The sequence below is a fragment of the Solanum verrucosum genome, unplaced genomic scaffold, assembly GCF_900185275.1.
Source record: "Solanum verrucosum unplaced genomic scaffold, falcon-dt-bn FXZP01000038.1, whole genome shotgun sequence".
NCBI lineage: Eukaryota > Viridiplantae > Streptophyta > Magnoliopsida > Solanales > Solanaceae > Solanum > Solanum verrucosum.
The window spans coordinates 1,330,729-1,358,338 of record NW_026020564.1 but is presented as its reverse complement, the minus strand read 5'-3'; the positions used below and the strand labels follow the sequence as shown (position 1 = coordinate 1,358,338).

At 30.2% G+C, this 27,610-nt stretch overlaps 1 protein-coding gene and 1 non-coding gene across 2 annotated transcripts in view; one reads left to right on the top strand and one right to left on the bottom strand.

Annotated features, from left to right (window-relative positions):
* LOC125810235 (red chlorophyll catabolite reductase, chloroplastic) overlaps window positions 1-27,610 on the top strand; it is a 1,038,333-nt gene that overhangs the window by 686,148 nt on the left and 324,575 nt on the right. The gene's annotated exons all lie outside the window — the stretch shown is intronic.
* TRNAK-UUU (transfer RNA lysine (anticodon UUU)) lies at window positions 26,574-26,645 on the bottom strand. Its single transcript has one exon. It is a non-coding gene; the product is annotated as a tRNA-Lys (tRNA).

The following is a 27,610-nucleotide window of genomic DNA, read 5'->3' as shown; positions in this document are numbered from 1 at the left end:
TCAACAAGATATGACAATCAAATAATGCATGACTTGGAATATAGCAATGATAGTTATATCACATAAACTTTAAAAGACTCACTAGTCTTTTCACAATCACCAATGAAATGTTGACCAAAATAACATTTACAGTTGTCACTGGATTGAAATCTCACTCATATTCATTTTTCTTCTCTATCACTATTAGAAATATTATGGAAACTATCTTCTCACAAACACTTAATAGTATGTTACATATTGACAAATGACAATAACAATGGATCCTCATATTTTACTATATTTTGCAAGAATCAGAAAATATTTTAGAATATAAAGGACTCGTGAGAATTTTCTCTTTTTTATTTTTTGAATCTTTTTCATGTTATTTGAAAATCACTATAATAACATGTAAAATTCTACTTCAATATATATATATATATATATTTTCCTTTGTTATTTTTTACCCTTATTTTTCATTCTAATAAAATGACATTATTTAAATCATTGTTTTAAAGAATATTCAAACATTCAAATAGGGCTGACAAATGAGCGAGTCAAGTCGAATATGAGTCGATTAAAAATATAAATAGATAAAATATTTGACTCGACTCATATTTAAATGGTCAAAAATGAGTTACCTAATAAATAATATGGGTAAATGTAGATACCCTACTATAAGAGCCTGTTTGGTATTGCAACTAAAATTGCTTATTTTTAGAAGCATTTTTTTAAAATTAACTTTTTAGAAAAGTACTTTTGAAAAAAAACAATTTGTGTTTGGTTAATTCACTTGAAAAGTGCTTTTGATAAGCAAAATGTGTTTAGCTAATCTTTTAAAAAAATACTTTTGAGAGTCAAATTACGAAAAAGACAAGTATTAGTTCACTTTTAATATTAAGATTATTATAGAGAGAAATTATTTTAAATATCTATTACAAATTTTTAATTAATTTCTTTATTAAATTAAAATGTACATATTCAAATTTTCAATCAATATTACACATAGATAAAAAAAATATGCAAATAATATTAACATGATGATTTAAATATAATTAAAAATATCAAGCAAAATAAATTCAAAATTATTTCACAAATTAAATCCACCAGAAAAATAAAAAAATATAACGGATATATTAATACATATATATGGTAGAGATACTTTAGTCTTTAAAAAAAATATTTTTTCTATTTTTTAGCTTCTTCCCAATAACAGAACAATTGGCTTCTGCTTCCATTCAAAAACAATTTTATTGATTTGCCAAACGCCTTATTTTTCAAAAGTAAAATCTTTTACCCCACTCCTCAGCCCCATCCTTCAGACCTTCACTCCACAAAAAAGAAAAACTTTTAGATTATGTTTACCCATGAAAAAACAAACTCCCATCCAAAATTTCAGTTAAAACAGATCGTTATTCGACCCCTAAACAAGATTTTATTCTAAGAACCCTAAGGTTATATTTTCTTAATTTAATATAAATTCTACACGTTTCTACCCTAAAAATATGTTCAAATCACGTAAAAATTTAATGAAAAAGACGAGAATCATTACCTTAACTCTTTGGAATGAACCTCAATTTTCTCTTCTCTTTTCTCCTTTTTTCCCTTTGCATTTTTCTCCTTAATGCGTGCATATTTATTTTTTTGTTTGCAGCGTTGTTGCTATTCGAAAAACTTTAAGGTGAGAGAGGCACGACTATGATTTGGCATGTGAGGGATTACTTTTGAATAAAAAATGTGTGGATCCTACCTCTTTCATTGTCTCTCTCCTACTTTTTACCCTAGCCCTCTTTTTTCCCTTTCGTTCTTATCAACGTTATCTATTTCTCATTTTTGTAAGTGTTCGTTCAATTTACTGATCATTCTTTTCAATTGTGAATGCTATTTACTGATCTTCCTTTATTTTATTTGATAATTGATACGTATATTAATTTTAATTTTCTTATTATATCAAAAAATGAGAAGGAAAAATGAAAGAGTAAATTAGTAGTGGATAATAAAATTTTCACTCACGAGATAAACGTCTAGGTAGTCAATCAACTAAGCTATTAAAGTCTCTCATTTGATACATGCATATATGTTTGATTGATCGATTTTTCACTTAACAAATCAAATTATTTATAATTTTTTATATCAATAAAGTATAAATATTTGGTTAATAAATCAATTTTTATATTATAACAAAGTAACTTATAATAAATATTTGAATATGAAAATTTTAAATTTATTTTCGCATTATGGTTAATACTTTTTTATATGATTATTCACCATAAACTAGATTTGATCTAATTATATGAAATAGTGTAGCATTTACATCATATTTCATAAAAGTTAAATTTACATTTATTGTAATATGCATCAAATCAAACTCAAAAAATGAGAAAATTGGAAAATAAGATTTTATTTTTAATTTATAATATTATAAAAATTGATAAAAAACAATATTTGATTTTATTAGTACTAAAAATAACCAATTAAATGTCTATGCATCTATCAATGGAGAATTTTAATAGTAGCTTAGTTCATCGACTATCTAAACATTTATCTCGTAGGTGAAAATTTTATCCTCCATCTTGTAATTCTCTCTTTCATTTCTTCTTCTCATATTCTTGATAAAATTATTTTTTTTAAAATACCCATCAATTATCAAAATGAGAAGATAAATATACTATAAATAATAGAAAAAATTGGGTAAATAAGATTCACAATTGAAAATTGATAAGAAAATTAAACATATTAACTACGAAAATAAAACTGTAAGGAAAGAAAGGGATAAAAGTAGAGTTGACAAGGCAGTAGACATACAATGCGGTTTGAATGAAGTAGGACCCACGCTTATTTTTTTCAAAATAATCTCTCATATCTATGCCTCTCACACCATAAAATTTTGGTTGCTATTCTATATATATATATTTTCTTCTTTTACTCTTTTTCTTTCTTATTTAATTTGGGCTCTTGCCCTTTTTTATTTGGAAAAATTACTGAAATACACATCTTACGTTTCCCTTATTTCTAATATTCTCTTCTATTTCTAAAAACCTCCAAAATCTCTTATTTCTCTCCTAATTTTAAATTATTTTATAATGTATCCGAGCTAATTTTTAATGTATCCGAGCTAGTTTTTAATGTATCCGAGCTACATATTATGTATCCGATTTATTTTATAATGTATCTGAGCTAGTTTTTAATGTATCCGAGCTACAATGTATCCAGTTTGTTTTACTTTTTCAGGGATTAATGTAATTACAAACTAAATAGGGATAGATTGTAATTTCATATTAAAACTATATGATTCCTAAAATTTATACTTATTTTTTTTCTATTTTTTTTCCTTTTCAAATTGGGCTTTGTCCCTTTTTTCTTAATATTTTATTTTCTATTATTATTAAAAAATGATTCTCTATTTAATTTGAAAATCATGTCATTCATTTTCACAAGACATTAATTATTTATAAAAGTTACTACAAGAGTTAATATAAAAAAATTTGGTTAAAATTCATAAAACGATTAAGAGGGTCGTTACAATTTTGGTCTTGAAAAAAATAATTTTCTGTTTCTATTTTCTTTTAAGCAGAAATTTTTAATTTTTTTTCAACAATTTGTTTTTAAAAAAAAAAATAATTTTCTTTATCACCCCGACCTCTAACTTGGGCCCCAACCCCTGTCAGCCACTCCCACGCCTAAAAATATATATTTTCAAGGGAAAATTACATGAAAAAATTAACTTATATCAATAAATTACTTAAAATAGCTACTATTTGCTTTATTTACCATTCGCCACTTAATTTTTGTCATAATTACGGTTGTCAGTGTTTGTATAAGCATGTTTTTTTTAACCCGGCTTCACATGCTACTTGTGAGTCTCTGAATAATTTTTCTTTTACCCTTTTTCACCCAAAATTCAAAATTTCAGTCTCTCCCCCTCAATTTATTCTCTCAGATTTTTTAGGTAATTGTTTTTCCGGTTTCATACTTATTTCATTGTTTTTGTTTTTGTATATTACTGTGAATTTTTTTGTTCCTTTTCAGTTTTTTGATTTTATACATTCAAAATCATGGATGAAGAAGAAACACCTTCTAAGAGAATCACTAGAGGTATACAATCCAATCAAGAGTTTTTGGATGATTTTCCATCTTTTTCTTTGGGTTTAACTCAGGATTTCCAAGAAATTTCAGGGTCCATTGCTAAATCTCAAATTAATCAACAAGAGGGTTTGTCGAAGTCTGGTAATACCCCATTGAAGATGAAAGAAGTCATGCATCTTGCAAAATCAAAAGGAAAGACCAAAAAAGTGGATAAACATAAAGAAGACAAATCAGTTGATGTTTTGACTTCAAAGAAGAAGCGTAAAGTCAAAGAGATTGCATCTACAAGCAATAAACAAGACAAATCAGTTGATGTTTTGATTTCAAAGAAGAAGCGTAAAGGAAAAGATATTGCATCTACAAGTAAAAAAGAAAATGCCCAATGTGATTCAGTTGAACAACTACATTTTGGAAGAATTGAGGTAATTTGTATAATATATAAATGTATATATATATTTGAAGTTCAGATCTAAAGTTCTATGCCTATCTGTAACTGTTTGAATATATTTGTACATGTATATACAAAATGAAATTTTATATTTCAATAGTTGTTGTCTTTATTTTGAAATTTGTGTTATACTTATTTTCAAATTGTATAATTCTTTTTGTTTCACAGTTGTATCCATATTTGTATAACTTCGTATTTGTATAGAGATATTCACTTTGTATAACTCTGTATTTGTATATAAATATTCACTTTGTATAACTCTGTATTTGTATATAGATATTCACTTTGTATAACTCTAATTTTGTATATAGATATTCAATTTGTATAGTTCTATATTTTTGTTACTGTTTTTGCCATTTGTGTTGTATAATTATACATTTGAAATTGTATTATACATTAACATTATTTATTAGGGAGTACAATTTATTCTCAAGGAAGATCCACTTTACACCCCACACATGCAATGCTATACCAATATTGGGGTAATGGATCAATTACGCTCCACATTGCCCGAAGTTGAGTTCAATCAATTTTGCTCATCATCTTGTTTTGCTCAAATATCAAGCATGCATCGTTGTCATGTTCAAGCACAACTGTTTAGATGTTTTATGTTGCGAGAGGTAGAGGGTAGTTCTACTAATGCCATTATGATTTACATAAATGGTACCACTCTACGTTTCACCCGTAGAGATTTCTGTCTTGTTTCTGGGCTTAGATGCAGTGATGATCTGTCAGAATTTGTGTTCAACACTGAAGAACCAAATAGACTTCTTCAGATGTATTTTCCAGGGAAAAAAAAAGTGTGTCGAAAGCAGAATTTGCTCAAAGTTTTAATAATAAGGTATGGGGGACAATGATGATGATGCATTGAAGTTTGGAATTCTGTATTTCATACATTCCTACATTCTATCTGAAGAGCCATTCTCTACAACAATTGAGCAAATCGACTTTGACTTAGTAGAACTTGGAATATATATGGATTATCCGTGGGGTAATAAAGCGTTTGAGGAGCTGACAAAAAATATAAATGGGAAGATGAAAAAAACAGGGAAGTATTACAGAATTTATGGGTTTCCTATTGCTATGCAAGTGTGGTTTATGAATGTTGTTCACAGGTACACAAAAATATTGCCATAAAGAAATCTGACCACATTCCTAGAATTCTCAACTGGGTCACCAAAAGGGATTATCCCCGCATCGAGTACTTCATGAAAGGAATGTTCCGTGATGTCAATAATCCGGTATGTTTTATACAATTAATCACTGAAATAGTTCAATTATACAAATACAGATATAAAAGTTTATATTTATACAAACAATAACTTATACAGACACTAACTCCACATAAACTACAACTATCAATGAAATATACATATTCAAATCGAAATTCAACTAAAACTACTTTATATAATTTTACAAATCAAAATCATTTTATACAAACTAATTTATACAATAATTAACTTTATACAATTAAAATTGAAATAGCTCAATTATACAAATACAGATATAAAAGTCTACATTTATACAAACAATAACTTATACAGAAACTAACTCTGCATAAACTACAACTATCAATGAATTATACATACTCAAATCGCAATTCAACTAAAACTAATTTATACAATTTTACAAATCAAAATAACTTTATACAAACTAACTGCACAGGAAGCAATTGAAACATACATTCAATCAAAGCTTCGATTATTCATTCTGATTTGAATTTTGATTAAATAGTTTATACAATTATAGATCAATTAAAATACAATTGAATCAGTTTCTTCAATTAGAAGACCTAAATATCAATAGATTCAACCAAAACTCCAGAGCACCAAACAGAAAATAGATGAAATTCATTGTATTATGTACCTGTTGTATAATCAACAATGAAATCGATTGATTTGTTCTTGAATTGTAGTCGCCAATACGACGATCTCAGAAGAAAATTGATTGTAGTCGTTGATCCGACGATCTCAGAAGAAGACGATCTCATAAGAGAAGTGATTTGTTGGCTAGATTGGTGCGTGAATTAAGGGATTTTATACCTCTTCAAGCCAATATTACTGCCATTAAGTTTCAAAATAATTGAATTCTATTTATACCAATTACAGATGTAGAAAAAAAAGTACATTTTATAAGAAGCGATTACAGTTGTAGCTATAGCTATTGTTGGTAATTATTCAAACTTTAGCTAATTTGATTAATTACTTTAATTACTGTAGCTAAACGCGAAAATTTCCCTATTTTTATACTACCCCCGGCCCCACCACTATCCCAAAAAATTGTAAAAAGAATTCTTTAATTTTCTTAAAAGTTTTTTTATCACCCACCCCTCCTTCCAGCCCCTTCTAAATAAATTGTTTTTCAGAAAAAAAATTAGATTTTTTTCTTTACCCTAGCCCCCTACCCCGACTATCTACACAAAAAAAATAAAAAATTAATGCTTCTTTTTCATCCTTTCGTAAGTGAATCTCTTTTATATGTATAGCTATCCACTTTTAAATGGATAATATGAGTTTCTCATTTTTTACTCATTTTAAATAGGTTTAAAAATGGATAAATTTGAATAGGTACCTATATAACCTATTCTACCGCCCTTATGCAGAACCTATCAGTTGTTTGATTTGATTATGATCATAACCCACTATTTAAATCAAGATATTTTACTTATGCGCGAAATTTTAAAAAGATCGAATCACAAAAATTTATTGCAAACGTTTTTCTTTTAACCATACCACGAGTGTTAGTTGGAGGAGGGGAGGGGGGAGAGACTATCTATCACCAATTCTTTTCTCTTACATACATACATACATATTTTTTAAACACTATTCTGAAATTTACGGTAATAAATTACACTAGTGCTGGGTTCCTTCATGTTAGAAGGTGTTAAGGTGCTTTTGTTGTAACTATTTTTATGAATCAATTTTGACCAATGTACCATAATCTCCATAGTTGGTAATTGATATATTATTTATGAATATCCTTTAAAAGTATTTATCGATCGAAGAGTAGATCAGAGTTTAAATTTTAATAGAGATAAAAGTGTTAGATGGCTTCTTCTCTTATGACTGAACTTTGTTGGACAAAATTATCCAATACTTCATTCGTTCACTATTACTTGTTATATTTAGTTTTGACATACCAATTAAGAAAATAATTTTATCCCTGGCTTACATCGTGCTTCTGTGAGATGAAATGACACTTAATGCGGGTCCCATCCAATTATTTTCCTTCACTTTAACCTTCAATTTGTCAATAGGTCTCTCTCTGCATGACTTTTCCCTTATTCTGTTAAAATGTACTCCTTTTGTTTCAATTTATGTGATACTTTTTATTTTTTGAGAGTCAAATAATTTAAGTTGGATCGAAAATTTGTACATGAAATTTTCAAATTTTTTGAAATGAAATTTATATATCCGTAAACTACGTAAAAAATACTACTCCCTCCGTTCCATTTTATATGTCATCCCTTTTTATAAATAGTTGGACCACAATACTTGTCATTTTATAAAATTTATGCATAAATTGCCATATTTTGCCTATATACCCTTGATAGATTAGTTAATTAATCTTGAAAATGTATTCATCATTTATTATAAAGTTGACTTAAGAAAATATTAAATAAGGGTAGAAGGGTAAAGTTACATCATTTCTTAATGCAAGTGCAAAGTAAAAATGAGACATATAAAATGGGACGGAGGGAGTATAAGTCACAATAATTGGCAATTCAAAATAATTAAAACATATATGAAAAAATTACTATCAAAGATAAACTTGTTTGAATCTCGAAATTCAAAAAATGCCACATAAATTGAAACGGAGGGAGTAATTGGTTTTATTTGAACATTTATGTATGACCGTTGAAAATTTAAAATTAATTTTACGTTATATTTTATATTTTAAAAAAATAACTTATAGCTTATTTTCTAGGCCCGTGCACAACACGAGCTATAGAAAAGAATAAGCACACAGTTGGACATTAACATGCCTGCTTCAGATGTGTGCTTCCCTCAAAGTTGAACAAGTTGATCGGGTGGTTGAAGTTGTATAGTTTATGCTTGAGGTCTCTGGATCGGACCTGACCAACATCATTTTTTTAATACAATTCACACAAGTCACAATGTGTGTCATTGATCTCTTCTCCCCACAACTATGAAGAATTGCAACAATTCAAGATTAATCCACACAACTATGAAAAACTGCAATAATAGACCCCTTAATTTATTGATTCGAATTACTCCATTTTCTTACCAAAATGCACCACAAAAGTAGCAATTATGCCGCTGATTTACCTTTAAAGCTAACTTTTCTTTTACCTTTATACTGAGGCGAATTTAGGATTTCAAAAAAGACGGGTGCACCATTGTCAGGGGCGATCTCGGGCCTTTAATAAAAATGCAACAGTTTTAGGCTCACAAATTTGAGGGACTCATTTAATTTAGCAATAATAGATTATGGGTTTTTCATAAGAAAACTATTAAATACGATTTTCGGGAAAAACTAATAGTAAAGGAAAAAATTATTAGAAGTTTGATAAATCTCGAATTATTGATTGAAAAAAAATTATTAAAAGAAACCATTTATAAAAAAAATAAATATATGCAGCATCTCAAGAAATTTAAGTACACTTTATAAAAAGAAAATGAATTTTTTTCAAAAAAATAACAAACAATGGTGCTTTTTAATTGATTTTAAAAAGAGGTCCTCTCTAGGAATCGAACCCTCAACCTCACAATCAAAAACCAACCCTTGAACCATTGAGCCATCCAATCATTTGTGATCATGGGTTCCTTTATTTAATATTTACTATATTTTAAAAATTATACAAATAATATATCGAGTTTTATCGGATGACCACGGGTTCAAGTGACCCATTTTTTACCCTTAAATTCGCCCCTGCCTTTATAGTATATCATATCGTTTTACCTTCTTTATATAATAACTAGTTAACAGGTTTGCGCTTCGCGCGGTAATAGAAACCTCATTAAATATATATTTATAATATTTTAACTCTTTTTTTTCTTTGTTAGAATATAATTTGATTACTTTCATAATTTTATCCTTGTAAAAAATATTTTAAAAAAGAAAAAAAAAATGTAAAGAAAAGGTCTAAAAAAATTCTAGTTTTTATACTTTTTTATTTGTTTATTTTCCTTAGAAAAAGGTATGACTATATTTCACTTATGATTCACACGTGATACATTTGTAAGCAATATATTATTAATAGTAATTTGTAAGTAATTTTCTTATTAAAAAGCATAATTTTTTAAAAGTTGCGAGTTTCCACCATTCACATATTTAAGATAATAAAGTTAATATTCTTATGCATGTGAGATATCAAAAAGTATAATGAAATTTCTCTAAAATAGTTAAATACTTACATATTTACTAACATGCTATCTTCATGTTGTCAATATTTGGTACAAAATAATCACTATTTACATATTTCAGATAATAAATTTAAATAGTATTCTTAAGTGAAATTAAAGACTAAGATATAACTTTGGACAATAGTATAAAACAATGTCAAAATTTTGGAATCACTTTATGAAGAGAAAATCTTTATATGTGTGGAGGAATTTCATCTACATGGTTCGTGCTTTATTATTGATCAAGAATATGATATCATTGTTAACAACTTGTTCCTTGGAAGCTGCAACAATTATTGAGATTGTTGATGAATTTTTCTTGCCTAAGATAAGGATGAAATACATATAAATATTTATCGATTTAACTTTTTTTTCTTGTTAGTTAAGTGATAATTGTCATTGCATGACTTATATTATGTCATTAGAACATGTCATTTGAAAGCATAGTAATTATAGAAAGCTAAATTAGAACTAAAATATGTTATTTTATTTTTTGAATAGCGAAAGTCCGTCACCATATTCGCCTTATTTTGAAAAATGAAATTAGATACCTTGTGATTTTTTTTCAAGTATTCCAAATTCTTAATTCATATTAAAAAATTATAATATAATACATGAAGTCTTCAAAAGGTTAAAATCACAATAGATCAAGGAAAAGAAAAAATAAGAAGGGCATAAACAATATAACAATGAAAAACATGTTACAATACACCTTTAAATCTTGGCTTCCTTGAAAAATTTAGCACATGCACCACTTTCCTTCATTTTTTATCACAAGAAAACTCAAACTCCCCCAACTAAAAAGGAACTACAACATGCTATTTTTGGTTTTGTAACCATATATGCCTCATTTTCAAAAATGAAATTGGATACCTAACAATTTTTTTCAAGTATTCCATAATCTTGATTCATATTAAAATATTCTACATAAATACATGAAGTCTTCAAATGGTTAAATTCACAATAAAAGAAAATTATAAAAAAAAATAAGATTACAAATAGCCCTTTGAACATTGACTTCCTTGAAAAATGTAACACACCACTTTTCTTCAATTTTATTACAAGAAAATGAAGCTCCTACAACTCAAAAGAAATTAAATGAGGAACTACAAAATTAGAGAACTACGTTCCATAATCTTGATTCATATTAAAATATTCTATTGCAATACGTGAAGTCTTCAAATGGTTCAAATCACAATAAAGCAAAAAAAATTTTAATAAAAGAGCATAAATAATATAAAGAAACAAAAAAAAAAGGTTACGAATACCCCTTTGAACATTGGCTTCCTTGAAAAATGTAGCACACCACTTTCCGTCATTTTTATCACAAGGAAACTCAAGTTCCTACAATTCAAAAGAAATTAAGTGAGGAACTACAAAATTAAGAAAATACATATTCCAAAATCTCGATTCATATGAAAATATTCTAGTGAAATACATGAAGTCTTCAAAGGGTTAAAATCACAATAAAACAAAAAACATAAAATAAAAAAGAATAAATAATATAATAACAAAAAAAGGTTAAGAATACCCTTTAAACATTGGATTTCTTGAAAAATATAGCACATCACTTTCCTTCATTTTTATCACAAGAAAACTCAAGCTGCTCAACTCAAAAGAAATTAAGTGAGGAACTACAAAATTATGAGAATTTTATGGAAATGATGAAAGGATAAAAGGTTTGTAACTGATTTGCAATTATAATGACTAATAAGTATAACTCAATTAATAATAAAAAAAGGTGATTGAAATTTATCAAAATTTAAGAAGTGTTTTAATTTTTAATGAATGAAAGAAATATGTGAGAAGGAAGAGGGAAGGTTTTAGGAAAAATTAATTAATACTATTAGTCTATTAGTGATGAAATTATAAAAAGATAAAAAAGAAGATTAATTTTCTGAATTTTTTTTTATGACAATACATTAAATGAGATTGATTGAGATAAAAATTTATGAAAAAAAAAAGTTTATGGTAGTAGGAAAAACGTGTTCTTTTGTAGAAAATTATTATAGACATATAAGGTAAAATGAAGAATTTAAGGAAAAACAATAAATTATAATTATAGCGATGAGAGATGAAATGTAATAAATTGTAGTGAATAATGATGAGGAGAGATAAATAAGTTATTGTAAATATTTTTTTCCTTCTTTTAGCAAATTTTTGAGATTTAAAAAATTCAAAAAATTGACAAAAATGATAAATGGCAATCCTGTCAAAGAGGGACACCACATAACACTTTTATTATCCAGCTATATATATATATATAGAGAGAGAGAGAGAGATGTGATATAATTATTCCGTATGTACTATTAGGCCTCTGTGGAGCACGGGCAACCAATACCTAGTATATTAAGAAATACAAATACTTTCATTATACTCGATTTTACAAAATGCTGTAAAGTGTAAAGTATGATCGAATAAACTTGTTTAGGTACAATAATTTACAAATTACATTTAAAAAATATAAATCACATAAGACAAGTGTAATGTGATGAATTCTAACTTAAAAAATCTATATATTATAATAATGCTGGATATGAAAATGATGATGTGGCACCTCCCAATGGCCTCTATTAGTATTTATCTATTTTATCAATTTTTTGAGCTTTTATCTCATTTTAATTACAAATTAAAAATGTATTCATGATTTTTTTTTTAAAAAAAAAGACATGTAACTCCTATAATTAAATATATTCATGAATACAAAATTCATTTAACACGCCATTGATTAAGAAATTGTGTAGCAGACAAATAAATAATGGTGCTATTATGATACATCATAACACATAATTTCTTCAATTAAATTACTATTTAATAATATCGGAATTAAGCTTAATTAAATCTATAAAAATGGCAGTAACTAAAAGATGAATGTTAATTTTGCTATTTCAAGATAATTGATTGACTAACAACTATATACATAGTAGAGCTAAATATAATCTAGGTGATGTTGCACCTCTCAATGGCCAGTTGGCCACCATTCACATTTATGTTTTTTTCTCAATTTTTTTGATTTTTCTCATTTATTCTATTTATATGCTATATTAAAAGGTTAAAAATAACTTTAAAATTATATTTTTTAATTACACTTCCCTCATTTACTCTTCTTTATTTTTCATAATTTTTTCTGTTTATGAAACCCAAAAGGCTATCATTAATCCTCTAATAACTCCACCTTGCTAAATGATTACTCTACAAAATAAAACGATTTTTTATCTTCCTTGTGTTTAATTCTTATGACTTCACCTATTACTATATAAGTATCAGAAATACATGCTACATTTGACAAAAAATGCTATCATCTCAATGATTTAGGGTATTATGATTAAATAATTTTGTTTTAATGTTTTTTTTTATATATAAATTTTCGTCTTTTACATGGACTAATTGGTTTCAACCTATGGAGTTCAACTTATTATTATTTTATAGGTAAATGTTTAAAGGAGCATGTTAGAGGAGTGCAAGATGGATCAAGATTTGAGACTAAGGAAATGAGAGTTTCCTATCACCATTAGAGAAGTGATGCACCTTTATTTAAAAATCAATTTTATTTTTTTATTTTATAATTTTTTCTACAATTCTATTTACTTATTATTGTACAAATGTAAATATGTCACTTAGTATTTCATCATCTCATTTCTTATATATAAAGAAAAAACATAAAGAAGGTGATGTGATACATCTACCTCCATATACTTAAATTTAGGGGTTTTATCTTTTATTTCCTTTTTAGGCCTTTTTCTTATTTAATCAATTATATTATTGTAAAGGTAATTACTTAATTTATTGTACATAAATATTTCATTAGTAGAGGAACAATTACAACAAAAAATCTTCACATGTCAATTTACAAGGACTAAAAAATATCTATGATTCACATCTCTCTAATTTTTACTCTTAAAAAATTTAATACTTTTTTACCTTCTCCGAATTACAAAATGTCAATATGATTTTAATATTTTAAATTCACCTCTCTTTATTATTTAATTACTTACAATCAATATATATATCTATATGTATAATCTAAATCTATATATTAGAATATAAAAATTATCTCTTAATTATATATTTTTTCTATTTATGTATTTTAATTATTGTACAAAAATGAATATGTCAATTACTACTCCTTCATTTATTCATATTCTTTCATATAAAACTTAATAATCTTTATTTTCATTACTCCTATGACTTTTGATGATTATTACTCCTAAATTATACCAATAGTCATGATATATATATATATATATATATATAACACTCCTTTAATTTTCTTAATTTATGTTACATATGCTATGCATGTTAGAAATTAATTTTCTTTTAACTCTTTTAATTATGAGAAAAACTCAAAAGTCCCTTATTTAATTAATATTTTCTCACGCTATTGCATCCATCCCATTCAAGCTAATTGTTGCTCTTAAATAACCTATAAATGGGTTCTTTAAAATTTCAGTTTTTTCTTTAATCTTTGGTTACCTATTATAATTATCTATTTTAAAGACCTTTCTTAACCATTATTGCCATAATCACATACTTATGTAACTAGTACTGATGCTATTACTGCTAGTACAGCAGCTACTACTTTAGAAGATAGAGATGCTAATATATTTACTACTAATGCTGTAATGTTCTAATATATATATATATATATATATATATATATATATATATATATAAATTATATCCGTTTCTACCAAAAAAAATTCATATTGTTTAAAATTTAATTGTAGGTTTGATTTAGTTTTCAAATTAAAGATAGACTTGGACGTTTGTATTATCTTTTCGAAGAAAAAATAAAGAGCAAAATAAACTTATTGATTATTTATAATATTGTGGTATTAGATAAAGATTAAACCACAAATTAATAGAATTTTTTTATTATCGCGCAAAGCGTGAATAAGTTTACTAGCTTATTTATAACAAGTAATCATCCACTTACACCTCTTTAATATTGATCCTCCTTTTAACTTTACCAATGTTCAAAAATAATAATATTGATCCCCCATTTACTTTCTTTTTCTTTTTTTTCAATAACTCTAAATATTTGATTTTCTTCTCTTCACCACAATTAATATTTATTTTATGTAATGAATGAGTAATTACAAATCAAATTACTTCTACTACGTTATCACACTATTCATTCCAATAGTCACATTTTCTTTAATCACCTTCATTACTCTTACACTCTTTCTCTACCCCCCTTTTTTAAAATAATTTTAATGTATATTAAATGTGATATTCATATAAAATATAAATGCTCAATCTTTTTTTTTGTATATATAAATCAAACAAGACAACACTCATCTGTATTGTTTTACTTTTGAAAGTATTTGGTCTTTTAGATTTTTCAATTATGATTCTTTTAGTTTTTTAACACTTTTTTACTTAAATAAAATTCATTATCTTTCTCAACATGTAGCGTCTTACTGTTTAACTTCTCATATCACCTGAATTCACATAAATTTCATTTACATGTTTCCAATCCCCATTTCTTGAGGATCAGTACTTATTATGGCTTTCGAGTGTGGTAATAGATTAGTATCACATTTTTTCGATTTTTATCATTAACTACGACTTAGAATTTAAAGAATTAAAAGACATAACAAGGAGGGAGAAACTGAAAGTGTCGTCACTTCTTGAATGCAGCCACACTTGCACAGAGGAATTCCCTTTCATATCCTGCTGTTGATTCCTCTTCTTCATGTTACATTTTTGGTGGATTAAATTGGCCAGCTCCATATGCCAAATTACATGGCCTAATGTACATTTTTTTTTATTAAAGTAATAATTTTTATTGTTGATGTGGTTTTCTTTGTTCATGGTTCTCATTATTTTTCGTTTTATGTGATTGAAACTTTGTTTGTCATATTCTTGTATGACTACTATGTTTTTGTATCTGTATAGGTTATAACTAAGGCCTCAAATTGGCTCTGGCTTTGGCTTCGTGCTTTTGCAACATACATTTTATTTTTATAACAATTCTCCTAAGTTTTGTTCAAGAAAACATGAGATCTAATAATTCAATTAGCTCATAATTGTGCAATTACTTAAAAGCTAAATTATAGATTTTTTTTTTATATCCTTGAGTTTTTACTATTTATCTCTCAAGTACTAGATTGAGCAAGATATACGAGTTGTTTCTGTTATGTGATTGAAGTATTGATTTTTATATATAATTCTCAATTTTGTAATGGACCTTTTTCCTACATAAATTAAAATGGGAAAATATTATATAACATAGAATTGTGACAATAATTACGTCAACAAATTCAGTATAATCACACAAAGTGGGTCTATGAAGGATAGAATATAAACCTTACCAATATCTTATAAAACGATCCCAAATCTCTTATGTGAAAAGTTACTTATCCAGCCAACTCAGTAAACCACGATAAATGTTGAAATGATTAACACTAATATCTAATTTTAGGGACCAACCATGTGCAAGTGATTGAGATTTTTTTTGGTACTCTATTCAGTGTTTAGTATCCACATTAAAGTCCGATTAAATTTGAATCCATACAAAAAAGTTTCACATTAAGGGTAAAACGCTCTCTAACAAAAATAACTATGTACTCCGAGTACTCCTTATTGGTGTCCCTGTCGTCCAAAAAGTAGAGCATATATACCCTTTAAACTAACGGACATACACGTGTCATACTCAAATTCAAAACAGCTGATAAGATTATGACACGTGTATGTCATACTCAAACTAACGGACTTACACGTGTATGTATTCAAAACTCAAATTCAATACATGGTAGGAAATCATGAAATCCTCTCTAATAGGGTATAGAAAAGTTCAATTATCGAACCAACTAAGCTACTAACGTGATTGTGGTCCGTCCAACTGAAACAAGAAACATAAGATTTACTACATCATAACCCATTCATATCAAAAAGAAAAATTGTCTTGCCATTTCAACTACCTGAATGTTTATATATATTCTATTAAGTGAAACAAAAAGAGCTCATGCTAGCTAGTAAGTAAAGGGAAATGAAGGGGGAGGCATTGTGTTGAACGAATGGATTCAATGAAAGCAACAAAGATCTTAAAATTACTTTTCATTTTAAACATTACATTTGCCAAGTCAGAAAAATTTGCCGTCTAAGAGGCACGAGAGAGGAGGTAAAATTATATAAAACAATAAATAACAATTCGGGTTCAGAGAGAAGGAATATCTATATATATGAAACAGCATATTTCATGTTCATCAAAACAATAAGTATATCAAATGGAGAAAAAAGAAGTATGTTTCATGATATAATGGATCACAATTAATTATTTCTAATATATACAGGTTAGTCATGTATGAACATTGAACTTCTTTAAGATATCATTATCAAGTTTTTTCTTTTAATTTCCCCCTTTTCTCTGTGGGGAGGTTGCAGCTTCTGCACAAATATATGTCTCCAAGCTTGCATATATAATATATCTTAAAGAAGTTCAATGTTCAAAGAGGAAAAAGCTATATTATAAAATATGCCTCTTTGAACAAACTAAAGAGGAAAAAGCTCCAGGAATTCAGCCTGTTAAAACGAACTAATAAAAATGAAAGCATGATGTCACTTTAAATAATAGTAGGTTCTAACCTTTGGCATGTGAGCCGTCATTTGACTTAAGGGAATATATATAGATGATCATCCCAATGCCTCAGTCTTTCTCGATCCAGCAGAGCATTTAGCATAAACAATAGTTTCTAAAATTTGATTCCCATCTTTCGATGTAAGTTGCACTGTCAATTGTTGATCATAATATGATGATGAAATAACCCCCATATGTATATGATCATTAACAAAAATCCAGATCTCTGTCCATTAGTATTATAATAATTCACATACTGCATTTTCAACTGTTAAATTAGGTCTTAGACCTAATTCACACCCCAAAAGCTAGCTCAAAGGGAGGAGGATTACCCAAGCCTTATGAGGAGTCCACCCATCTCATTAACCACCGATGTGAGACTTTTGTCATTCTTTAACACCCCACCTCACGCCCAGTTCTTAGCATCTGGTGCGTGGGCAATTTTTGATTTTGGGGGCCCCAACATCGGGTGAGACGGGTCCTGCTCTGATACCATGTTAAATTAGGTCTTAGGCTTAACTCACACTCCAAAAGCTAGCTCAAAGGGAGGAGGATTGCCCAAGCCTTATAAGGAGTCCACCCATCTCATTAACCACCGATGTGAGACTTTTGTCATTCTTTAACACCCCACCTCACGCCCAGTTCTTAGCATCTGGTGCGTGGACAACTTTGATTTTTTTGGGGACCCCAACATCGGGTGAGACGGGCCCTGCTCTGATACCATGTTAGATTGGGTCTTAGGCCTAACTCACACCCAAAAGTTAGCTCAAAGGGAGGAGGATTGCCCAAGCCTTATAAGGAGTCCACTCATCTCATTAACCACCGATGTAGGACTTTTGTCATTCTTTAACATCAACCCATTTTTATATCTCTGAATATTTCTAGTGCCTTGAAAAGGTTCCATCAAAGTAACTAAGTCAAATATGTGCAACATTTGCATTCTATGAAATTAAGGCATGTTGTGTGGCAACAAACCTAATGTTCCAAAATAAGTCATGTAGAAGAAGCTTTTTTGCTTGGATATCCTTGTAGGCTTTATAGTTTTGCTCTTTTGCTTTACCCTTCTTGTTAGATACACTGTTCTCATCTCATCTCCCTCCTCCTCTTTATCCTCTAACAACTTTGACTTTGATGTATCAACGGTTGCAAACATACTTTGATCAACTTTATGAGAGACTAAATCATGCATGGGTACTGATTTTTGTATTGCTGACGTACCACTGCTCCTATGTATAATTCACCTTCAACTTGCAAAATCTAACATGTTGTGCCTACTAGAGAGGGGCCTTCTTCAGTAAATGGTGCTACCTGTAATGGTTCATGATATACTGCATTGGCCAAATCCTTCAACAATACGAGTTTCTTAGCTTATTGTGGATTACCATTGCTGAACATTTTTTATTATGTACTCCATTAATACTTGATATTTTTGTGCTTGCTGCTGATTAACTCTTTCTCATTAATATGTGCAACATCTACTATGGCCAAGTTTATCTTTTGTGAATTATTCAGCACATCTTCCTTCATTGTCTTCAAAGACGCTAGTTGATTGTCAAAACTGATCACACCAAAAGTACTATTAACCCATCCCCTTGTGATTGTAGTTGGATTTTGTAATCTCCTCTTGGGTATTGCCTTGACACCCATTTCGCTCTCTCTATAATTACAGAACTGCTAGAAACACTACTATCAGTAGTCATTTTATTATAAATTCTAATATTAATTGCAAGTGTTTCTTCTTTGTATGTAATTCCATCCTTCAATGCACCAAAAGAATTTTCCATAATAACACTTTTCCAATGGAACATCTTATAAATTCTTGAGAACATCTTGCTGGTAGGATGCCGCCTTTTGAGATGCTTACCCATCCTTATAACAAGACCCTCACCAAGGTTCTTCATGTCTTCTAGCTTCATTCTCTGAGTGAGATCTTCTTAAGATGTAAAATTCATTATTATGCTTTTGTAGTCTCCACTCTTTGTAATATTTTGACAGAAAGTCGTATTCGAATCTTCACTTGTTCTACCCTGGAAGTCTGTGTCTATCTTCTCATTGACCACTTCCAATTTCACAAACTTTGGAAAGGTTGAGAGAAAATCAACTTGTACCTTGACCCTGACACAACTAGGTAAAATTTTATTAATAGTAGAGATTTTCCTACCGCAACTCCTAAGGAGAAAATTGATTCCTTAACAAAGTATGTTGGTTTTAAATTTCAAAAGGAGATCCAATCCATAGCCAACACTAAAATTAGCACCATAAATAAATGGCCTCATCAAGTACGAATACCTATCCTTAGCCATGATATAATACTTTGGTTTAGACATCATGTTAATGAAATCTTCTTGCCAGTTGAATTGCATAAGAATGTATCTATTTTACAATAACCCAATTTTACATTCGCCTTTAATATTGTACTGTTTAGGGATTTGAATCTGGAGCTCTTCTAATTCAGGCCACCCATATGAGAACTTATCAACTATTGCGTATTGTAGGTTCTCTATGGTATTCATTCGATCTACTTCAGCTTTAGTTCATGTAATTCCAGGAACCCCATTATTATAACTGAGCTTTTTAATGGGAATAGGTTCAATTGTCGAATTGACTTGGATTGTTATTGTGTAACCCCTTAGAACATTAACATATTGATTCTTCAAAGGAGTAGTCTCGCGATCACTAACTTCAACACGCAAATTTGTAGGCGTGATAGGTAAACTAGGATCAATTGTATAGCTTAAAGAATGGTGCAACAAAGGTGGGAGGTCAATTATATGTTGCTGGTCAGCCGGGGAGGATGGCTGACTAGTGGCTGGAGCAGCCATCCGCGGCAATATCAGTAGGGTCGTTCTAGGTTTTCGTAGCCGCCGTGAAAAGTTAGAATTAAATATGTCCTATGAAGAGTTTTAAGTTAAGATTTAACTTATGATTTTTAGCTTCTTTTTTTATTATTATTATTTTATTTTAAAACTAGTGCTTAGAAGTAATTTTTTTTAATCATACTCAAACACCATAAAAGTGCTAAAAGCTATTTTGATTTAAGAATATCTAAAATAAATCAAATCAAACAAGTTCTTAGACATATTGTTGAACACTTCCGTTGCAACAATTTTTTTAATTTAAATCATAGTAGAATTAGTAAGGTGAATTTTCCTATCTACAAACAAGTGGTTCTTCATCCTTGTAATGCTAGAGAGACAAAAGATATTCTGGAAAATAGTTTTCTCTATTCATCAATGATACAGTAGAAATCAAATATTTATAGCTATACAATTGGAGGGTTAGAGTTCTATTCTAGGAAGGAGTATATATGGTTATAAATGTATATTTTGTAAATCAGTCCTATTCTAAGAAAGAATATATTTTATGATTACTATACAACTATAACTTTTCCTAACATCCCCCCTCAAATTGATACCGGTGATCACAAAGTAGCAATTTGGAGATAAGGTATTGATGTCACACTCGTGTCATCGCCTTTGTAAACAAATCAACAAGTTGATCATGAGAAGGAATGTGTTGTAGAGTGATGAAACAATCGATAACCAATTCTCGAATGTAATGGCAGTCCACCTCTATATGCTTTGTGTTTTCGTGTTGCACCGGATTTGTGGCTATTTTAATCGCACTAGTGTTATCAACATGTAGCACTGTAGGAGATGTAATAGCGACACTGAGCTCAGATAATAGCCGTCGTAGCCAAACAATTTCCGAACTTGCTGCTGACATATCACGATACTCAGCCTCTGTAGATGATTTAGATGTACGGGACTGTTCTTACATTTTCAAGATATCAAGGATGTGCCAAGAAACATGCACTAACCAGAAACAGAGCGACGAGAATTAGGACAACCAACCCAATTTGCATCAGTATATCCTTCAAGATGTAAAGAAGAATCAGAACGAAAAAGAACACCTTGACTCATAGAACCACGAACATATCGAATGACATGAAGTAATGCAGTTTGATGTATACGGTAATGATTAACCACAAACTAACTTAGAACTTGTACTGCATATGAGATGTCTGGCCTTGTCATAGTGAGATAAACTAATGATCCCACCAACTGTCGATACAATGTTGGATCATTGAATGGTTCTTCATCAACCTCCTTGTACTTCGTATTAATCTCCATTGGGGTGTACATAACCTTGTCATCAGTAAGATCAACCCTTGCAACAAGATCACGAGCATACTTTTGTTGTGTAAGCATGATCCCAGTAGGCAAGTGTAGAACCTCAAGTCCAAGAAAGTATGTCAGTCGTCCCAAGTCCTTCATCTTAAATGAGGTATGCAAGAATTCTTTCAACTTAGTAATATTCTCTGGATCATTTCCTGTGATAATGATATCATCAACATAGATGAGAAGTATTATGATACCTACTAGAGAAGTACAAAGAAACAAAGAATGGTCTGAAGAACTCTGAGAGAATCCCGCAGTTTGAATCGTGGATCGAAATTTGTCAAACCAAGCTCGGGAAGCCTGTTTTAAGCCATAAAGAGATTTTTGAAGACGACAAACTACATTTGGTCTTAGCAGAACACACCCAGGTGGTGGTTTCATAAACACCACTTCTTCTAGATCGCCATGGAGAAATGCGTTTTTCACATCCATCTGATGTAAGGTCCAACCTTTCATTGAAGCCACTACCAATAATGTATGTACCGTTGTCATCTGAGCAACTAATCGAGCTTTGTAGCGATCAATTGTACCATCTGCCTTAAGTTTAATGGAATACGCCGACTTACTTCCAATGAGAACTCCAGCTATTGGTTTATCAACAAATTCCCAAGTAGAATTTTCATTCAATGCACGAAGCTCTTCTGACATTGCCTCTTTCCAACAAGTTTGTGTAGAAGCCTGAGAGTAATATGTAGGTACATCAATAGAATGTAGTGTGGTATGCATGGCATAAGACTTACCAAATTTCCCTAGAGAGTAACTGATCCGTTCAGGAGCATGGCGATCTATTCGACTAGATCGGTGTGGGGGAGTAACTGGATGAGACGATTCCTCTTCGAAAGATGAGAATGCGTTTGTAGAGTCAATAACCAAAGAACAGGACGACTGGAGATCATCATGATCATAGTTCATGGGCTGCTCCGGAGGATTAGTAGCTACCACATCATCATCAAACTTATACAAAAAGAAAACAGATTCTGAAGCATGTTTAGAATTGTGTTTGTAAGAAAATTGACCCTAAAAAAACATGTCTAGATACACGAAGTTGGCAACGAGATGCCTCATAACATAGATACCCCTTTTGTGTGTCACTGTAGCCCACAAAAATACATTGTGCTGGAAGATGGATAAAGCAAACACAATTAAAAACTCGCAAATGAGAATAATCAGGCTTGTTATGAAATAATTTGAAGTACGGTGTCTCATTAGCAATGACTGGAGAAGTTTGTCTATTAATAAAATACATAGAAGTATGTACTGCTTCAGGCTAGAAACTCTTAGGCATATTAGATGTGCCCAACAAAGCCAATGTAGTTTTCAAAACATGTCGATTCTTCCTTTCTATGACTCCATTTTGTTCTGGAGTATGAGGACAAGTGCGTTGAGAAATAATTCCTTTGTTTTTGAAAAACTCAATAAGATTAGTCTTAGTGTACTCTACTCCAGAATCAGAACAAAATATTTTTATAGTTTTATGAAACTATGTATACACATACTTAACAAAATTCATAATAAGAGTCGGAACCTTAAATTTGTTTTGAATAAAAAACACTCATGTGTATCTAGATACATGATCAATAAATAACACATAGTACTTATATCCCATCCTTGACAAAGTAGGAGAAGGACCCCAAACATCACTATGCACCAAATCAAACAGATCATCATAAGAAGATGAACTGGATGGAAAAGAGAGCTTGTGACTTTTTGAACCGGCACAATTAGAACATGTCAAAGGGATACTTGAATGAATGCCATGTGTTGCTAGAATACATCATTTGAGCATGTGCTGAAGTCGAGAGGAATGAGGATGACCCATCGTATTATGCCAAAGGGTGAGCAACTTATTCGAGCGAGTAACATTCGCGGCAGAAACTGAAAGAAACTAATGATGCAAATGATGATGAATCGAATCTAGAAGAAACATTCTGCCAACTCTACGCCCCTTGGTCATGGTCATCCCGATTTTCAGATTCTGAACAACACAATCATTGGGTGAGAATTTTACAACACAATTCTGATAAACTAGCTGACCTATCAAAATCAAATTAGCCTTCAAATTAGGTACATAAAGAATGTTAGACAAATTTCCAACAGAACCAATACCCAAAGCGGGCAATGTATACCCGTTTACCGTATGAATAACATGTTTAGAAACATCATCATACAATGAAGAAAATTGGGACAGATCTCCGATCATATGATTGGAAGCACCCGAATCTAGATGCCAAGTAGATTTAATAGAATTACTTGTACCTGAGGATGCCGAGAGTGCACTTGAGATGGCTCTGGGAAGGGCAACTGCTATAGAATCTCGAATCAGCCTTTCAAGATCATGTCCAAAAGGGAAGGAACCAGCCGATTTAGTGACATCCTTCTGGTATGCTTGGTGAGCAGGCCATGAACAATTTGGACAGTCTGAAATATGATGGCCAGTAATCTTACAATAAGCACAAAATAATTTCTTTTTCTTAGGACAATTGGTTGCTATGTGACCAAAGTTGTTGCATTCATAGCACTAGACATTTCTCTTAGTATTTCCTGATGAAATACCGATAGTTGATTTTTGTGCAAGTAATGCAACAATGGGTAATGAAATTGACTTCATGGTTGCATGAGTTCCAAGTCTGGTCTCTTCACGCAAGACAGTTGCCAACATAACATCAAGAGCAGGTGTGACTTCTCTATTCAACAAACTACCACGAATCGACTCGAATTCATGCTAGAGTTTCATCAAGGACTGTACCATCCTTGTCCTTTGTCGTTCTCCCAACATTTCCTTGAGCCCTGCGGTAGACATATTTTGCCCAGAAATTTGATCATGTTTTGACCAAAGCAGTTGTAAGCCAGCATAAAAGGAACAAACATTCTTGTCCCCTGGTGTATATTCAACAATGTTGCATTCCACTTCAAACTTATCTCGTGCTAGATTATTTTGTTGGTAGACGTTACGCATGTGGAGCCACATCTCTGAAGCTGAACTAAATGGTCTAAGTCCCATAGCGATGTCAGCATGCACCGAATTCAGCATCCAAGCGATTACCTTTCCATTATTCAAATTTCAGCGATCCAACTTTTTTCATTTGTTAGCAGACCAGCAGAACCATCTAACCACCCAAAAAGGCCCTTTCCTTGAACAAAAATTCCAAAGTGGAATTCCATAGAGAAAAATTGGAACCATTCAATTTTGTGGAGAGCAAATCGTGCGAGGATGATTGTGAATTCATTGAAGAGACAAAATACAAGAGAGAAAGAGAAAAAAAAGGACAGATGCCTGTGTATAGAAAACAAAGAGACAAGAGGAACGCATGAAGGTAACAAGGTACCTGTGTAGAGAAAGCAAAGAGCACAATTTTTTTTTTAAACGATGGCTCTTGATACCATGCTAGAGAGACAAAAGATATTCTAAAAAATAATTTTCTCTATTCATCATGATACAGTAGAAAGCAAATATTTATAGCTATACAATTGGCGGGTTAGAGTTCTATTCTACGAAGGAGTATATATGGTTATAAATGTATATTCTGTAAATCAGTCCTATTCTAAGAAAGAACATATTTTTTGATTACTATACAATTATAGCTTTTCCTAATAATAAAAACAATGTAGATTTGATGTATCATCAAAATATTGGAAGTTGATACAAAGCCAAAAAAATTGATACTTTAGATTTTTGTAGACTAATTTGGTAGTAATTTGTTCCAAAGAAAACTACTGACAAAATGACCTTAGAGGATTTTAGTGTTTGGATAGTAATTTTTTTAAATAAAACAATCATTAAAGAATTAGTCAAAAGAGACATTAAATAATTTTTATTCAAAATCGCGCATTTTAAATAAAGGGTCTCATCAAGTACGAATACCCGTCCTTAGCCACGATATAATAGTTTGGTTTAGACATCGCCGACTGAATCGCATAAGAATGTATCTATTTCGTAATAACCCAATTTTACATTCGCCTTTAATATTGCACTATTTGGGGATTTGAATCCGGATCTCTTCCAATTCAGGCCACGCATATGAGAACTTATCAACTACTGCGTCTATGGTATTCATTCGATGTACTTCGACTTCAGTCCATGTAATTCTAGGAACACCATTATTATAACAGAGCTTTTTTAATGGGAATAGGTTCAATGGTTGAATTGACTTGATTCTTCAAAGGAATTGTCTCGCGATCACTAACTTCAGTACGCAAATTTGTGGGAGTGATAGGCAAACTAGGATCGATTGTATTGCTTAAAGAAGGTAGGACCAAAGGTGGGAAGTCGGTTACATGTTGATGGTCAGTTGAGGCTGAGCAGCCATCCGCAACAATATCAGTAGGGTCATTCTAAGTTTTCGTAGCCGCCGTGAAGAGTGAATTAAATATGTCCTATGAAGAGTTTTTAAGTTAAGATTTAGCTTTTTGACTTTTAGTTTTTTTAAATTATTTTATTTTAAAAGTAAGTGCTTAGAAGTAATTTTTTTAATCATACTCAAATACCATAAAAATGCTAAAAACTATTTTGGTTTAAAAAATACACAAAAATAAATCAAATCAAACAAGTTCTTAGACATATTGTCGAACACTTTCGTTGCAACAATTTTGTTTAATTTAAACCATAGTAGAATTAGTAAAGTGAATTTTCCTATCTACAAACAAGTGGTTCTTCATCATTGTAGAAACAATGTAGATTTGATTTATCATTTGAATATTGGAAGTTGATACAAAGCCAAAAAAAATGATGATTTGGATTTTTGTAGACTAATTTTGTAGTAATTTGTTCCAAAGAAAATTACTGACAAAATGACCTTATAGGATTTTAGAGTTTGGTCAGTAATTTTCTCAATAAAAAAATCATTAAAGAATTAGTAAAAAGAGACATTAAATAATTTTTATTCAAAATCACGCATTAAAAAGATAGATTTGGAGTTAACAAAAAATGTATACACCGCCGTCTGTGGGGATCGAACCCACGACCACGTGGTTAAAAGCCACGCGCTCTACCACTGAGCTAAGACGGCTTATATATTATATTAAATTTTTTATATTATATAAACCGTTCACTTCTAGCTTTCATATAGCTCAGTAATAAAGAAGAAACTTTAACTATTGTCCTTTTCCGAATTTAAATTTTAGATATCCATACAACGATTAAAAAAAATTCTCTACCAAAACTACATAGCATTTATTCATAAAAAAAAGATTTGTTTGATTATTGTATTGTAGGAAATTTAGGTCAATGTATCAAATAAAAGTAGATCAATCTACTAAAATTAGGAAAATATTATCAATCTAGACACCAAAGTCTTAATTAGCTATATTGATAAAAAAGAAAGAAGAGGAAATACATAAAATCCCCCTTAAACTTGTCACCAAAACTTACTTTAGCACTATAACTTCAGGTGCATTTAAATACCCCCTTAAATTACTTGTAAGTGAATTAAATAACACCTTAATGACTGACGTGGAAAATTAAAAAACACTAGGCGCGTAAATAGCAAAAAAATTAAAAAGAAAAAAAATTGGGTCCCACTTTGTCTTCATTCAATGACTCCCTGTTTCATATCCTCTTTCTCTCAGATTGTTTTAACTCTCTCTCTATTCCCTCAACGGAAAAAGTTCTTGATGACAACTAAATGCAGGCTAATTCAATATTGCTCAATCATGAAGGACATCACCGCCACCCCTCTTGTTGCTCTCTCATCACTGCTCCATAAGAGATCAGGTGCCGTGAAACCACCCGATCTCATCAAAAAATTTCACCACGTCGGTGACTTGGACAAAACGCCGGCCATACTCGTTTCCTTGGCTTTCTTCCATTTCTCCTATTTTCTTTTCTTTCTTTTTATGTGTTCTCGTTTTTTGGGAAATCATGGTAAAAGGTTTGAAAACATTCAGATATGTCAATCTTAAGCCTAATATAACAACAATGACTCCGACAATTGTTGTTGAAGTAGTCGCCGTCAGTTGTCGTTGAGCTCTAGTA